The sequence below is a fragment of the Podarcis vaucheri genome, assembly GCF_965113315.1.
Source record: "Podarcis vaucheri genome assembly, chromosome: 4".
Classification (NCBI taxonomy): domain Eukaryota; kingdom Metazoa; phylum Chordata; class Lepidosauria; order Squamata; family Lacertidae; genus Podarcis; species Podarcis vaucheri.
Window position 1 is genome coordinate 4,852,532 of NC_138762.1, and position 17,969 is coordinate 4,870,500.

Genomic DNA, 17,969 nt, shown 5'->3' on the forward strand with positions numbered 1-17,969 from the left:
AGGTCAGAAAAACCAGTATACAGCTTTAGGAGCCAGGCAAATCCACACCTTTTTAACCAGGCCTTTTTCTTATTGACATCTAATACTATTTTAACATGTGATGTTTTGTTTTATTATGTTGTGTTTTTATGTTCTAAGCATTCTGAGACGTGTGGGTGTAGGGAATACGGCCAACTCTTAAATGCCAAGGGGTCTTTGTCCCCTCTATTAAATATTGGAGGAGGCCACCCCCCCAGGTTTTCTTTGTGTGTTTTTTTCAGATGCAACCTTTTTTTCTTCCGCTACTTGCCATACAATTTCGCTTTCAATTTGCCCTTTTAAGAAATTTTTATAAACCGCACAAAGGTCATGAGAAAAACAAAATACAAGAAAATACAAATGTGGACAGGTCCCATCTTTGCGGGCGAAACACAAAAGTTGCTTTAAAGGAGGCTTTCCCAATCTTGGGTCCCCAGCAGCTCCCGGACTATCTGAACAGGAAGTAGAAGGTGCCATTCAAAACATGCAATTGGGCAAATCTCCAGGACCGGATGGGCTGACTTCTAGATACTATAGATCTTTGAAAGAGTGGTTATTGCAACCTTTCAAGGAAGTCTGCAATGAAATATTGGAAGGGAAAAGGGCACCAGAGTCGTGGAAAGAGGCGTATATTACACTCATACCGAAAACAGAGACTGAAAAGACTCAGCTGAAGAACTACCGCCCTATATTGTTACTTTACGTGGATTACAAAACTTTTGCTGATATTTTGGCCAAGAGATTGAAAAAAGTATTGATGGAAAAGATTCATAAAGACCGAGCGGGCTTTCTCCTGGGAAGATACTTGTCTGATAATTTGAGGAATATAATTGATATTTTGGAAAAATTAGAAGTGAATATAAACACTAAAGCAGTCTTGATATTTGTGGATGCGGAGAAAGCCTTTGACAACATCTCTTGGAGTTTTATGAAGAAGAACCTACATGGGATGGGGGTAGGCCAAGGTTTTGAAAATTGTATATGTGCAATATACTCTGAACAAATGGCTAAATTAATTGTAAATAATGTGGTTACGGAAGAATTTAAGATAGAAAAAGGGACACGACAGGGGTGCCCAATCTCCCCACTGCTTTTTATATCGGTCCTGGAGGTTCTGCTAAACATGATTAGAAGGTATACAGGTCGGAGCCAAACAGTACAAACTGAGAGCATTTGCAGATGACTTAGTATTGACGTTACAGGAGCCAGAATCTAGTACTAAAAGGGTTTTAGAATTAATTCAAGAATTTGGTCAAGTGGCAGGTTTTAAATTGAATAAGTTAAAAACCAAGGTTTTAGAGAAAAGTTTAACACCGATTGAAAGAGATAGGTTTCAGAATGAGACAGGATTGACTGTGGTAAAGAAAGTGAAATATCTGGGGATTAATATGACAGCCAAAAATGGGAACCTATTTAAAGATAATTATGAAAAATGTTGGACGGAAGTGAAAAAAGATTTAGAAATCTGGTCAAATTTGAAGCTTTCACTGTTGGGTCGCATTGCTGTGATAAAAATGAATGTATTGCCGAGAATGCTGTTTTTGTTTCAGACATTGCAAATTGTGGACAAGATGGACTGTTTTAAGAAGTGGCAGAGAGATATTTCTAGATTTGTCTGGCAGGGCAAGAAGCCCAGAATAAAATTTAAGATACTAACTGATGCAAAGGAAAGGGGTGGATTTGCCCTGCCAGACCTTAAACTTTACTATGAATCAGCAGCTTTCTGCTGGTTGAAAGAATGGCTACTTCTTGAAAATGCAGACATTTTGGATTTAGAAGGTTTTAACAACGTATTTGGATGGCATGCATATTTATGGTATGATAAGGTTAAGGCACATAAAGCATTCAAAAATCATATTGTCAGGAAAGCATTGCTTAATGTCTGGATATGATATAAGGATTTATTGGAAAATAAAACTCCAAGGTGGCTGTCACCAATGGAAGCAAAAGCTCTGAAAAGGCTCAATATGGAGGCCAAATGGCCGACTTATTGGGAAATTTTGGAACAAGAAGGAGACAAATTGACATTGCAGAGCTTTGAAAAATTAAAAAACAAAGTGAGAGATTGGCTTCATTACTATCAGATAATGGAGGCATACAATTTGGATAAGAAAATTGGCTTCCAGGTGGAAAAGTCAAAATTAGAAACAGAACTGTTAGAACCCAAAACTAAGAACTTGTCAAGAATGTATAACTTGCTGTTGAAATGGAATACTCAGGATGAAACGGTGAAATCTGCTATGATTAAATGGGCACAAGATGTTGGACATAATATTATGTTTGCTGACTGGGAGCAGTTATGGACCACAGGTATGAAGTTTACGGCATGTAATGCCTTAAGAGAGAATATAATGAAAATGATATACAGGTGGTACATGACCCCAGTCAAGCTTGCAAAAATCTATCATTTGCCCGAAAATAAATGTTGGAAATGTAAAGAAACTGAAGGTACATTCTTTCACCTCTGGTGGACGTGCCCAAGGATTAAGGCTTTATGGGAAATGATATATAATGAATTGAAAAAGGTATTTAAGTATACCTTCTTGAAGAAACCAGAGGCCTTTCTCCTGGGCATAGTCGGCCAATTGGTGCCAAAGAAGGATAGAACTTTCTTTATGTATGCTACAACAGCAGCAAGAATTCTCATTGCAAAGTATTGGAAGACACAAGATCTACCCACTCTGGAAGAATGGCAGATGAAGGTGATAGACTATATGGAATTGGCAGAAATGACTGGCAGAATCCGGGACCAGGAAGAAGAGTCGGTGGAAGAAGATTGGAAGAAATTTAAAGATTAGCTACAGAAATATTGTAAAATTAATGAATGTTAGAATGATGTTGGATAGAAATTAAGTGGTTTCTAGCTGTAATGCTTTAAGAGAATATGAAAAAAGGCTTATAAATGGGTAAAAGCTTAATGGCAAGGATTTGCTGAACTAATAAATCTAAGTGCAATACAAAAAAGGGAGGTATGAGGAGGTCCGGGGAAATAAGCTTAAGGAAAATAAGAAACGGAAAATTAATGTGTTTTTAACTTTTTATTTTGTACTTTTCTTTTTCTTTTTCCATTTTTACTGTAATATGTTAAAAAATCTCAATAAATATCTTATAAAAAATAAAATAGAGGATTTCCCAAACTTGGGTGCCCAGCAGCTCCCGGACTACAGTTTCCATCATCCCTCCCCATTGGTTCTGCTAGCTAGGGATGATGGGAGTTGTAGTCCAAAACCAGCTGGAGACCCAAGTTTGCTTTAAAGGGAAAGTAGACTGGCCCTTTGGCACCCTCTGCTGCACAAAAGCACTGCCCCAGAATCTGAACCACCCCCAGTACTCCTAATTGGAATTAATAGAGCGCAAAATTGAAGTTTGATCGGCACTTCTACCTCTAGGGAGCTTCTGGGCGCTTTCTGCACCACCAAGAGTACCCACAGAATTGTGGCTTCTACTGGCAACACACACAGGAGAACAAATGAAAGACAAACACAATGAGCAGGAAAAAATACTGGAAAGGGCCATACCAAATGGACATCCAGTGTGAAGATGTCACTTTCCCCACTGCTGAACAATTCCACAGGTAGAGGAGATGGAATGCTAGAAGTGTTCTGCGGGGCAAGGGGAGCTGCTGGGAAATTGAACTACGGGCTCAAAATGTTACTTTTTTAAAAAGTTGCTGCCTTTATAGACATTGCCATTCAAATGGCATGCATGCATCCTGTGATTGATAGAGCAAGGCGGGACTTACCTGGCCCTCCACCAATATTTTATTCAAGTTGGCACCACTGGGTTGGGTGGTTTACAGATTAAATAAATACATAAATCACCTACCTTTGCAAATATTCCAGCTTGTCTATATCCTCATTTATTCTTTTTTAAAATTTATTTGCCCTTCATCTGAAGATTTTACAATATAAACATACAGGATGAAAGCATGGCTTTCTCAAAAACAAGACAAGCCAGAGAAATCTCTTCTTTTCTTTTTTTGGAGGGAGTTACAAGCTTTGTTGATCAGTGGACTGCTGTGGAAATAGTGTTTTTCGATTTCAGTAAGGACTTTAGTAGGTTCTCTATCGGTAGGAGAAAATAACAGAGACCAACCAGAGAATATTGAGAAGCAAAGCAGCTAGTAAGCCTCTTCTTTATTAACTGTTGCAACAGGGCTCTCCACCCACATGCAGGAGAGAGGAGGAGGACCCCGAGCAATGCATGAAAGCCCTTAATAGAGACATTTTTAATTGCTGCCCTGGAGTCCAAGACCACGCCCAGAAACATCATACATACATCACAGAAAAGGCAGTCTACAACAGAAATCTGAGTGCATTGTTTTTACCTTGTCTGCCAGGTTACCTGTTAATGGTCACTTGACTAGATTACCTGGGGAGGCTGGCCATTCTCTTGTAATGATAATACTTCATTCCTGAGCCAGGTCACATGCTCACCCTATTCACACCTTAAATGTGCCCTTAAGGCAGGATTTGTGAGGACCGAGACAATGGGGAGGTTTCTGCATTTCCTTCAACCTTGTAGAGAAATATTTGAGGTGACTGAAAGAGTCAAAACAGCTTTAGGACTTTTCCTGTGGGTTTTGGACATGTGGTTTATATCTTTATATATGTGTTTGCTTGGTACATTTAGATGTCTCTCTCTCTCTCTCTCTCTATATATATATATATATCTGCTTTCGTAGATTTTCACGGGTACAGGAATGCAGGTTTTGGTGTCTTCGGGTGTCTTCCCGTGTAAGAGTCGGGGTGTCTGTGCGACGTTTCGACGAGGTCTCACTCGTCATCTTCAGGCTGGTGCTTTCGGCTTCTTGTTACTGGAACAGAGCTCTGTTCCAGTAACAAGAAGCCGAAAGCACCAGCCTGAAGATGACGAGTGAGACCTCGTCGAAACGTCGCACAGACACCCCGACTCTTACACGGGAAGACACCCGAAGACACCAAAACCTGCATATATATCTCTATATATATATATAACCTAAAAATTCTTATAACAATTCCCCCCTTGGGGGATATAATTTTTTTCTAAAAAATTGTTGCCCCACAAATAATAACCTGGTATGTTGTAAATGGATGCCTTCGTGTAAATCTTAAGAGACTTGCATGTCAGGCCTCTAAAGGCTATTTGCAAGTGTAGCAGTGCACATAGCTGGACATAGGATATCACATAAAAAATAACACATGTTGCATTTTGTTCCTAAATTACTTGTGGCATTCTAGCACTTTGGGATAAACATTCTCAATAGTGGTCTATGCTTTACAATTAGCGGGAAGGTCAAATAATGAGTGAAAAATGCAGTTTGTTTTGTTTCTGCCTTTTTTGTGTGTTCCCAGGTGTCAAAGCTAGCTCTTCTCTGGTCTCATGCCTGCATCATATCACAGCAGCAACAATCCCTGGTGAAACCCCATAGGGCTTTCATATTGACCATGTCACCTTGTAGTGGCACAGGTTTGGGCATTTCTTGAGAGAGATGTCTTTGCCTTGGCCTTTCTATGGGATTTTTATTATTATAGGCTCTGGTCTTCCATTCTAGGAAAGTTGCTCAGTTGTTCCTAAGGGACCAAAAAGCTAATTGCAGCCTGGATACAATTGCCCATTCAAACGGAGTCCAGTTAGAATTTATATAGCCCCATGGCCTGGACCTTGTACGCATCCTTAGCCTGGCGCAGTTGCTCCTGTGATGGCCTGGGAATCTGATTCAGAGGTTGAACCGGAGGAATCCCAGCCTGCACAGGAGTCCCCGCCTCCAGGGCCGGTTGAGCCGGGGCAGGGCCTTGAATCTGAAGGGCCCGCACCTGTGCCGGATCCTCAGGAGCAGACACCAGATGAATCCACTCTGGCTCCGGGGGTGATTGAGGACCCATTGCCTGCAGGTGCTCCTCTCCCAGCCCTGTCAGGGTAAGGTGAGGCTGCCTCTGGGTCCAGTAACCCTCCAGCCTCTCTGGAGCTGCAGAGGCTGAGGGCAGAGAGGTGGAGGGAACTAAGTTCTTGTTAGGATATTTCCGTTCCACCTTAAAAGGGAGCAGGCTTTTGGGAGTCACAGAGTCTGCGCATGTCCTGTTAACAGGATGTTTATGTTCTGCTGATATTCCTTTCGTTTTCCCAGATGGTCAGAGACGCTGACTGAGAATGGATGTGTTTTCTTTTGTTCTGTTCATGTTCTAAATAAAGTCTGTAAATATGCTCTTCTGCGGTGCAAGCTTTTGACTGTGCTTTCTGCTGAAAGAGGGTGCACCAAGCCCTGGAATGTGGCTAGGAATTTCTAAGGCTTTGTGCTCCTAACTGTTGGATCTGCGTGACTACGGGAGGCCGATGGAATCTCCGAACTCCGGCTTGGGGGCCATGATGGACGTTATCTCCCTGGCAGTTTCCCAACAACAAGGTTTCGGGCCCAGATTCACGGCACCTACAGGAGAGTAAAGCTGCAACAGACTGCGTTTGAGAGGTATGAAGGGGGAAAAAGCAAAACGGACGCTTTTTCTGTTTCACCTCGGCAAAGAGCCTTTGATCTCCGGCAAGGCTAAATTGGCCTGGGAGCTGAGCCAAAAAGGCTTCGTGATTAATAGCTGCCAAGATAAGGAGTCTTTGAAGGCATAGGGCTCACGGCTCAAGTAAAAAGCTGAGATGGATCTCTTACAGACCTCAGAAACTGCTCCGTGTCCTAAGTTGGATGGGCAGAATTATGAACCCTGGGCGCCTTTGACAATATTTCGTGGAGTTTTATGAAAAAGAATCTTCATGGGATGGGGGTAGGACAAGGATTTGAGAATGGTATGGGTGCAATATATTCCGAACAAAAAGCTAAGTTGATTGTAAACAATGTAATAACTGAGGAACTTAAGATAGAAAAAGGAACACGACAGGGGTGCCCAATTTCCCCATTGCTTTTTATTTCGGTCCTGGAGGTGTTGCTGAACATGATTAGAGATGACCAGCAAGTTAAAGGTGTAAAGGTCGGAACCAAACACTATAAGTTAAGAGCGTTCGCAGATGACCTTGTATTGACCTTGCAGGAGCCAAACACTAGTACAAAAAGAGTGTTGGAAATAATCCAACAATTTGGGCAGGTAGCCGGATTTAAATTGAATAAACAAAAAACTAAAGTCTTAGGGAAAAACCTAACAGATATGGAAAAGAATAAGTTTCAAGAAGAGACAGGTCTGACGGTGGTCAAGAAGGTGAAATATCTAGGGGTTAATTTAACATCTAAAAATTTGAATCTGTATAAGGACAATTATGAAAAATGTTGGTCAGAAATTAAAAAAGATCTAGAAATATGGTCAAATTTGAGATTGTCAATGTTAGGCCGAATTGCAGTGATTAAGATGAATGTATTGCCTAGAATGTTATTTTTATTTCAAACTTTGCAGATTATTGACAAGATGGACTGTTTCAAGAGGTGGCAGAAAGACATTGCGAAATTTGTCTGGCAGGGCAAAAAGCCCAGAATAAAATATAAAATATTAACAGATGCAAAAGAAAGAGGGGGATTTGCCCTGCCGGACTTAAAATTGTACTATGAAGCAGCAGCATTCTGCTGGCTGAAAGAGTGGATGCTCCTCAAGAATACAGATATCTTGGACTTAGAAGGTTTCAATAATGCATTTGGCTGGCATGCATATTTATGGTATGACAAAATCAAAGTGCATAGTGCCTTTAAAAACCATATTGTAAGGAAAGCGTTGCTTAATGTTTGGATGAGATATAAAGATCTGCTGGAAAACAAAACCCCTAGATGGTTGTCACCCTTAGAGGCTAAGGCCCACAAGAAAGTTAATATGGAGGTCGGATGGCCAAAGTATAGCGAGATCTTAGAACAGGATGGAGAGAAACTGAAATTAAAGAGCCATGAAAAACTAAAACCCAAAGTACAAGATTGGCTCCACTATTATCAAATAATGGAGGTTTTCAAACAAGACAGGAAAATTGGCTTCCAGATGGAAAAATCAAAACTTGAGACAGAATTGTTAGAACCCAATACTAAGAATTTGTCAAGAATGTATAACTTGCTGTTGAAATGGAATACACAAGACGAAACAGTTAAATCAGTTATGATTAAGTGGGCACAGGACATTGGTCATAATATTATGTCTGCTGACTGGGAAAGGTTGTGGAACACTGGTATTAAATTTACGGCATGTAGTGCTTTAAAGGAAAATGTGATGAAAATGGTTTATAGGTGGTACATGACCCCAGTTAAGCTAGCAAAAATTTACCATTTGCCTGATAACAAATGTTGGAAATGTAAGGAAACTGAAGGTACTTTTTATCATCTTTGGTGGACATGCCCGAAGATTAAGGCCTTCTGGGAGATGATATATAATGAAATGAAAAAGGTATTTAAATATACCTTTCTTAAGAAACCAGAGGCCTTTCTCTTGGGCATTGTCGGCCAATTGGTGCCAAAAAAGGATAGAACCTTTTTCATGTATGCAACAACAGCAGCAAGAATACTGATCGCAAAGTATTGGAAGACACAAGATTTACCCACCTTGGAAGAATGGCAGATGAAAGTGATTGACTATATGACATTGGCGGAAATGACAAGCAGAATACGTGACCAGGGAAAGGAGACTGCGGAAGAAGATTGGAAGAAATTTAAGATTTATCTTAAGAACTATTATAAACTTGATGAAGTTTAGAATGTCGAGATTTTACAGAGAGAAAGGGTTGCAGTAATATAAGATCAGATTAAGAAAGGACTATGTTCGAATCCCCGCGGCGGGGTGCGCTCCCGCTGTTCAGTCCCAGCGCCTGCCCACCTAGCAGTTCGAAAGCACCCCCGGGTGCAAGTAGATAAATAGGTACCGCTTACCAGCGGGAAGGTAAACGGCGTTCCGTGTGCGGCTCTGGCTCGCCAGAGCAGCGATGTCACGCTGGCCACGTGACCCGGAAGTGTCCCCGGACAGCGCTGGCCCCCGGCCAATAAATGTGAGATGGGCGCACAAACCCCACAGTCTGTCAAGACTGGCCCGTTCGGGCAGGGGTACCTTTACCTTTACCTTATGATGAATTAGGATGGGAAAAAACACTTATAAGTTGCTATAAAAATTTGGACATGAGGATGCAGAAAGGGGAGGTATGGGGAAGTCCGAGGAAAGAAGTCTATGAAAGGACATTTTGAAATTATATTTGTTTGTTTGTTTGTCTTTCTTTTATGTTTGTTTGTTATAAAAACTTTTGTAAAACTAATAAAAATTTTATAAAAAAAAGAAAAGAATTATGAACCCTGGGCAAAATGGTGTGAGAGTTTACTGCGTCAGTTTGGGGTGTGGCATGTTGTTTCTGAAGCCCCCCCCCCCAGTTCCTCTGACAGAGAGATGGAAATCAGCTGATTCGAGAGCGATGGACGTAATAGTCCTATCCGTATCTCTTGAGGAAATTAAGACGCTGGCTGGCAACACCACTGCACGTGGAATGTGGTCTGCTTTAAAAAAAGCTCACAAGCCAATAATCCCAGCCCAGAGTTTGACTGCATCGGAGGTCCTAGCTGTTTCCCAGAAGGCGAGTGAATGCAGGGATGCTGAGGGCACCGGTTGCAAGCTGCAGGGGGAGCTGACCGTCACGTCATCCCAGGCAGCATTCCAGCCTCCAGGGGGAGCCGAGGAGTCGGCAGCTGAGAGCTCTGGTTCTCGTGAGAACCAAGGCCATCGCCTTTGCAGAGGCCGGAAAGGCAAAGGTAAACAGAGCCACAGGCAGACACCTGCAGATGGCCAGGAGCAGAGGGAGGGTGAAGAGCCCACGCCAAACAAAGCGATGTTTGCTGGCACAGCTTCACCAAAGGCTAAAGGCACGCCTGCTGACCAGAAGCAGGGGGGCAAGCTGCAAAAGCCCACGCCAGTGGAAAGCAAGGCGTTGCTTGCTGGCACAGCTTCACCAAAGGCTAAAGGCAAGTCTGCTGGCCAGGAGCAGCAGGGGGGCAAGCTGCAAAAGCCCACGCTTGCTGTAAAGACTGCTCCAACAGCCAAAGGCAGATTTATTGTTGATTCAGGTGCGAATCGCCACGTTTCTAAGGATCGGCATCTCTTTATCTCCTTCAAGCCTCAGGAAGGTGAGATCCACCTGGCTGATGGAAGGACGTTGCAAATTGCAGGAGAAGGGACTGTGAAACTTGCAAGTCTGCACACTACCATCAGTAATGTACTTTATGTTCCAGGAGCGGCGAGCAACTTGCTGAGCGTCCCACAGCTTACTGGACGTGGTTTTCAGATTTCCTTCAAGAGGAGCGTCTGTGTCATCAGTAAAGGCAAAGAGGACTATTTGCATGCAAAGTTTATGGATGGTTTGTTCCATATAACTTATGATGACACTGTTGTTCTGTCTAAAGCTGATTCTTGTTGTGTTGCACAAACTAACAAAGTTCTTCATGCAGGTTGCATTCATGATGCACATCGAAGGTTTTGTCACCTCTCTTGGAAGGCACTGGCCAAGATGCCAGAAGTGGTTGAGGGTTTGAACATCAAACCCTGTAAATTTCACATGAAATGTGTATCTTGTGCAGAGAACAAGGTGAAGGTTGCTCCAAAAGGCAAGGAGTCTAGCAGGCAGGCTTCCAAACCCTACCAGCTAGTGCATGCGGACCTGGTTGGTCCACTAGCGCCCTCTTTAGGAGGAGCAAGGTACTTCATGATTCTGATTGATTCTTTTTCCAGGTACATTCATGTGTATTTGCTCAAACAGAAATCGCAAGCGTTTCCAAAGTTTAAGGCATTCTGTGCTTGGTTGGAGAATGTGCACGGTAAACGTATTTCTTGTTTTTTTACTGATCGGGGCGGGGAGTTTACTTCTCAGCAGTTTGAAGCTTTCCTGACTGAGAAGGGAATCCAGCATGACATGTCAACGCCCAGATCGCCATGGATGAATGGTCTTGCGGAGAGAGCAAATCAAACATTGCTGCAAGGAATCAAAACCTTGTTGCATGATGCAAATCTCCCTGATAAGTTTTGGGGGAGGCTTTGGGGAATTTGGTTTACAGTTATAATCGCAGATTGTCATCACCCATTGGTTGTACCCCCTATGAGAAGATGTTTGGCAAGAAACCCAACACCAAACACATGAGAATCTTTGGTTCGGACATGTGGGTACGCACACAACAAACCAACAAGCTTGGGAAGCGTGGGGCACATGGTTTGTTCATGGGGTACGAAAAAGGTGCATACAGGGTATGGATGACTGACTCTAAGTCCATTAAGTTCACAAGGAGTGTTGAGTACAATCCTAAGTGGGGGGAAAATGTGGGAATTTTCCAGAGTTACCCAGAGGAGGATGAAGGTGATGTCAAGCAAGCAGCTAAAGCTGAGGAAGCTGCTGATGATGAGGATGATGATGATGATGATCAGAGTTCGGATTCCAGTTCAGTGGGCGGCGCTGCTGCTGATGTCAGTGAAAGTGATGACACAGCAGACTACCAGAGCGCAAAGGCCTCAGTCAGACCATCTGATGCGTCTGACAATGAACTGGAAGAACCACTGTTCACCATTGTTCACTTTTCTCCTAAGAAAGAGGAGATGAGTCCAGAAGACTTGCGTCTAGTACGCAGATCTGAAAGGGCGACCAAGGGCAGACCTCCAAAGAGGTATGCTGATGAGTTTGCTAAGACAGCAACTGCTGTTCTTAGTAGCTCAGAGAAGGTATGGGAACCTTCAAGCTTCAAAGAGGTTCAGGAGTTGACCTCTAAAGATGCTGAGCCTTGGCTTAATGCCATGAAGGCTGAAGTTGATTCCTTGAACAGGAACCAAATTTGGGAACTGGTACCGGTAGTCCCAGGAATGAGACTGGTTGGCAGCAAATGGGTCTTCAAGGCTAAGACAGACCAGAATGGCAAGGTAGTCAGACACAAAGCCAGATTGGTTGCCAGAGGTTTTTCACAGGTACCAGGACAGGATTACCACGAGACCTATTCTCCCACAGTCAAATATGAGAGCATTCGGCTGATGCTCAAGGTCGCTGCGGAGGAGAAACTGCATGTTTCCCACCACGACATTAATACAGCTTTTTTGTACGGGATTTTGGGGGAGGAGCTGTACATGCTTCCACCTGATGGGATGGAGATACAGAAGGGAATGGTCTGTAAACTGCGGAAATCCTTATATGGTCTCAAGCAGAGTGCCAGGTGTTGGAACACAAAACTCACTGAGACATTGCTTTCTCTAGGTTTTCACCAGGGCAAAGCTGATCCATGTGTGTTTGTCAAGGAGGAGGGGCAAAACAAACTGTATTGTTTATGTTTTGTTGATGATCTTCTGATGTTTTGGAAGAATCAGGCTTTCTACCAAAGCACCCTAGCTCAGCTGAAGGAGCACTTTGACATGAAGGGTCTTGGTGAGGTATCCAACTATCTTTCTCTGCAGGTGGAGAGGGACCAAGCAGGTAATTTTCTGGTACACCAAACACAGAAAATTGCTGATGTATTAACCAGGTTGAATTTGGTTGATGCAAACCCAGCAGACACACCGATGGTGACAGGTTACCAGGTAGACAGTACTGCTGAAGTGTTTTCTGACACAACGCTATACAGATGCATTCTAGGCAAGATGAATTTCATTGCCAGATGTTCAAGACCTGATATAGCTGTAAGCTGTAATCTGCTTAGCAGACATGCCAACAATCCTACGGTTCAGGATTGGAAAGCTCTGAAGCGCATAGCCCGCTATTTGAAAGGGACTATGCACTACAAGCTGAGGTTCACCAGTCAGAAGACTGGAGGTCTTGAAATCTTTGCTGATGCAAGTTTTGGAAGTGACACCACGGATGGTACAAGCACTTCTGGAGTATGCTACATGTACAACCACTGCCTGTTTGACTGGTTGTGCAAGAAGCAGACAACAGTGAGCCTAAGTTCCTGTGAAGCAGAACTCAATGCTCTGTCATTTTCACTCATGGATTGTGAATGGTTGATGCAACTGTTTAAGGACATCAGAGTGTCTGTGAAATGTCCTGTACAAGTGTATCAAGACAATAGATCTTGTTTGGCTTTGCTGAACTCAGAGAGTTGCAAGCAAAGGACCAAGTACTTGCAGATTAAGCTACATCATGCAAGAGAGTGTATTCAGAAAGGACTCATTCAGGTGTCCTACGTGCCAGGAAATGAAATTCCTGCTGATCTGTTGTCTAAGGTTGTTAACAGAGAACAACTTAAGGTTTACATACAAAGGTTGCAATTGATTTGAACCACAGGTACTACAGGTTACACGGAAAGGGGGAGGATGTTAGGATATTTCCGTTCCACCTTAAAAGGGAGCAGAATGTTTGTGTCACAGCCTGCGTATTTCCTGTTCACAGGATGTTTATGTTTGCTATTGCTTAAAATCTTATACTGCGTGACTACGGGAGATCAATGGGTCGTCTGGCAGCCGGCTTGGGGGCCATGGTGGTTTTTATCTCGCTGGCAGTATCCCAACAACAGGTTTCGGAAAGAACAAATAGAAGTTTTCCCCCTAGAGGGAGACTGTGAAACTGTAACCAACTCTGGGGAGCTGGCAGCTGTTACAGATTACAATCATGGGAACAGACATCTGACCTTGCAGGACAATGTATTCAGAAGCTCTGTTGTGTGCTTTCTATAAAACAAATGCCCTACTGGAACAGCTACATGAGAAGGCGAATTTAATGGCTGATTCGATTAGAAATTTTGAACAGGCAGTGGAAAAATATGTGGAGCCCACCCAGGAATTAAATCAGGAGTGTGCCTTGACAGAACAGTCCCAACAGGAACATGAGCTTTCGGATTTGACAAATGAACTTGGAAAAAGCCAGATTTGGAAAGAAAAAGTTTGGTTTGGTTTGGAAATGGGGGGTTGGATAGACCCCCCCCCCTATGCAGGCATGTTTGGACTTTTCAAGTCTGGCAATGGACCGTGAGATGTCTGGGATTGTGGGAGCTCCTAATTTTGGAGGGATTTTGAAACATGTTCTTAAATATCACATGGAATTTAGTGTGGATTATGGAAAGGGGGCTGATCTGTCGAGAAGGGTCAAAAATATTGTTAAGCTGGAGTTCCCACGAGTGAAACAAGCAGGAGACAAGGGAAAATACAGTTACAAATATGAAGAAGAGCTGCGGAAGGGACATGGAAGAGACTTAAGGGCCTCGGATATAAGGTTACAGTGGTGCCCCGCAAGACAAATGCCTCGCAAGACGGAAAACCCGCTAGACGAAAGGGTTTTCCGTTTTGGAGGTGCTTCGCAAAACGAATTACCTATGGGCTTGCTTCGCAAGACGAAAATGTCTTGCAAGTTCCTGCGGGGTTTTTTTCCTCCCCCCCCCTTTCCCCCAAGCCGCTAAGCCGCTTATCAGCTGATCCGCTAAGCCGCTTATCAGCTGATCCGCTAAGCCGCTTATCAGCTGATCCGCCAAGCCGCTTAACAGATGATCCACTAAGCCGCTTAACAGCTGATCCACTATGCCGCTTATCAGCTGATCTGCTAAGCCGCTTATCAGCTGATCCGCTAAGCCCGCTAAGCCGCTAATAGCGCTAATCCACTAAGCCGTTAATGGGCTTGCTTCGCAAGATGAAAAAACTGCAAGACGAAGAGACTCGCGGAACGGATTCTTTTCGTCTTGCGAGGCACCACTGTACCAGGTTAATGCGCTAGATCGATGGGATAACAAGGACTGACAAAACCCGGGACCAGGAGGAAGGGACGCTGGATGAAGATTGGATTGTTTTTATTTCTTTTTCTACTACTAGGATTGTTTTATAAAATTGGTGAATGTTAGAAAAATGTTGGAATGAAATTACTTGGCTTTAGTAAAAATGTTTAAAGAATTATGTAAGAATATTATGGTTATGAGAAGTTGGTAAAAATAAGATTTAAGTTTTAAGTTTCAAGGTTTTTTATAGTAAGATAAGATTAAAATAGTTTACGGTAATGTAATGACAGAATTTTATGAAATATGGAAAGGATTTGCTGCAACAATTAACAACTAGGATACAAAAAAAAGGGAGGAAGAGGAGGTCAAAGAAAGAAGGTAATGACAGTTGAGGATTTGAGAATAATGGATTTGTTTTTAAATGTCTGCGGTGTATTTTTGTATTTTTGTTTTTGTTTTAATTTGTATTGTTGGATGTGGTTTGTGTTTTTCTCTGTTCTTTCTTTGTTCTTTTTTTTGTAACTCTAAATTCCCCCCCCAATAAATATCATTTTTTTAAAAAAAGGAATACCATCAAGTCAATGATGTCTTTAAAGAGGAAAAAAAAAGGATTTGAGGATAAAAAAATCGAAATTTCAAATAGATATTTTAGGGAGTAAATCCAAGCTATTATCAAAAATGTACAATCTCTTACTAGTATGGAACACAAAAGATGAATTTATAAAAGAGGCTATGATAAAATGGGCCATTGATTTAAGACATAACATAGAATATGATGTATGGGCCAAACTCTGGAATGAGAGCATAAAATTCACTGCTTGTTCTGCCTTAAAAGAAAATGTTATGAAGATGGTTTATCGTTGGCATCTCACTCCCACCAAATTGGCAAAAAATGTATAGAACAAGTAGTAAAACCTGCTGGAAGTGCAAGGAAAAAGACGGCGACTTCTATCATATGCGGTGGTCTTGCAATAAAATAAGAGAGTTTTGGGATGCGGTTTACAACGAGTTAAAAAAGATGTTTAAGTACCGTTTTCCCAAAAAGCCGGAAGAATTTTTGCTAGGTTTGGTGGGAGAAGGGATTAAAAAGATAGATCAAAGATTATATTTATATGCAACAACTGCAGCCAGAGTTCTGATAGCTCTAAAGTGGAAAGCAACAGGAGATGCAGACGATAAGAGAATGGCAGATAAAGTTGGTTGAGTATGCTGAGATGGCTAAATTGACACACAGAATTCGCAATCAGGAGGAGACAAAGTACCAGAAAGAATGGAGTAAATTTATGGTTTATATAAGTGAGAATTGTAGAAATATGAAAACGTTGGCAGGATTGAAATAAATCTCATGTCATGGTATAATTTATAATTAAAGTATCTTAAACTATAGAATGGAATAGGAAAACTGATGGAAGGGAAGGACGGAAGCTAATGGATGTATGAAACACAAAGAAGGATACATGTAATAAGATGTGATGTTTTGGTGGTGGGGGTTGGTTGGTGATTGTAAATTTCAATAAAAATCATTAATAAAAAAGAAGAAGAAGGGGTTGTCTGTCTGCCGGAGAGGAGGACCTTCCTGGCCTAGGTTCACGTATCCTGTTTGAAAGGGGAATCATCTTAGGGACTTCCTGTGAACATCTGGGTCAGGAATGCTGTTCCTGGAATGGACAAACACACAAGAGGTAACCGGCTGTGCATTCATATAAACAATACTCTTCTATATATTCTCATCACAATATCAAATGTTTATCTTGCACATAAACAACACATAAAGTGCAATAATATAGACGGAAGTCCCAATAAATCAGTTCATTCATAAAGACCAAATGTCTGCTAAGTCCAAATTGGGGAATACTACAGTTCCACATTGTTGACAAGGTGTGATGGCCTGGGATTCAGACTTGGATGCTGAACCTGAGGAATCCCAGCCTGCACAGGAGTCCCCGCCTCCAGGACCAGCTGAGCCGGGGCTGGGGCATGAGCCTGAAGGGTCCTCACCTGTGCTGGATCCTCAGGTGCAGGCACCAGCTGAGTCTGCTCTGGCTCCTGAGGTGATGGAGGACCCATTGCCTGCAGGTGCTCCACTCTCAGCCCCGTCAGAGGTTGCCTCTGGGTCCGGGAACCCTCCAGCCTCTCCTGAGCTGCAGAGGCTCAGGGTTAGAGAGGGGAGTCACCAGAGGATCGGGGCCACCCTATGCCTCAGGGCAGAAAAAAGCCGGCCAGCCCCAGTTCCAAGTTGCGGAAGCAGCATTGTTGGTTGCTAGTTCCTGCCTGAGCTCCTGACCCGCCCTGGCTCCCTGCTTGCAAGCCTGTTCCTAACTTCACCCAACTCCCTGCCCTGCACCCAGCTTCAGCTACTACGGACTGCCTCCACGTTGCACCTTTGACCACGGACTGGACTTAGACCTAGCCTCTCGGGTAAATTCAATGGATCCCTGGCCAGCTTTCCCATGTTTCTTGCCCAGACCAAGCTGTATATTCAGGGGCGAGCCCGGAATTTCCGTGATGACTGCACTAAGGTGCACTTCCTGAACAGCTTGCTGAAGAACCGGGCAGCCAAGTGGGCATTGCCGTTGCTCGGGCAAGACTCTCCCTTGCTGACAGACTATACAGGGTTTTGCAACCACCTGGAAATCGCGTACGGCAGCCCTCAGAAGGGCAGTCAAGGGGAGTGAAGCCAATCAGGCGATTTGGCAGTTGAAACAGGGCAAGTCCACAGTGGCCGCCTATGCCACAGAATTTCGGCTGTTGGCACACTTGGTATTTCAACTGCGGCATAGACCTCCAGCCCGGGGTGCCCCTGCCTGTGAGCCGCCTATACTCTCTTACGGAGCCAGAGCACTAAGCCTTGCAGGACTTCCTTCGCAAGAACGTGGAGGGCGGGTTCATTCGGCCCTCTACCTCGCTCACCGCTGCTCCAGTACTCTTCGTTAAGAAGTGTGGGGAGCTTCGTCCCTGCCATGAGTACCGGGCCCTGAATAAGATTACCATCCCAGACCGGTATCCCTTGTCCTTTATTGCAGAGTTGCTGGAATGGGTGCAAGGGGTGCAGATGTTCACCAAGTGGACCTTCGGGGGGCCTACAATTTGATTCGGATCTGAGCCGGGGATGAGTGGAAGACAGCATTTGGGACCCGGTATGGGCAGTTTGAATACCTTGTAATGCCTTTCGGGTTGTGCAATGCGCCTGCCCTGTTCCAACGGCACATCAACCACGTGTTCCAGGACTTGCTAGACAAGTATGTGGTGGTGTACCTAGATGACATTCTGATTTACTCCCATGACCCAGCTCTCCACGAGGGTCATGTCCGGTCCATGTTGCAGTGCTTGCGGGAGCAACGCGTGTATGCTAAGCTCA

General features: G+C 43.5%; 1 protein-coding gene and 1 long non-coding RNA gene across 2 annotated transcripts in view; one reads left to right on the forward strand and one right to left on the reverse strand.

Moving 5' to 3' along the window:
- LOC309530321 (uncharacterized protein) overlaps positions 1 to 17,969 on the forward strand; it is a 275,292-nt gene that overhangs the window by 15,997 nt on the left and 241,326 nt on the right. The gene's annotated exons all lie outside the window — the stretch shown is intronic.
- Positions 64 to 4,239, reverse strand: LOC309530633. The gene is made up of 2 exons (XR_014218792.1): positions 3,157 to 4,239; positions 64 to 442 (listed from the first exon to the last, which is right to left on the reverse strand). It is a non-coding gene; the product is annotated as an uncharacterized lncRNA (long non-coding RNA).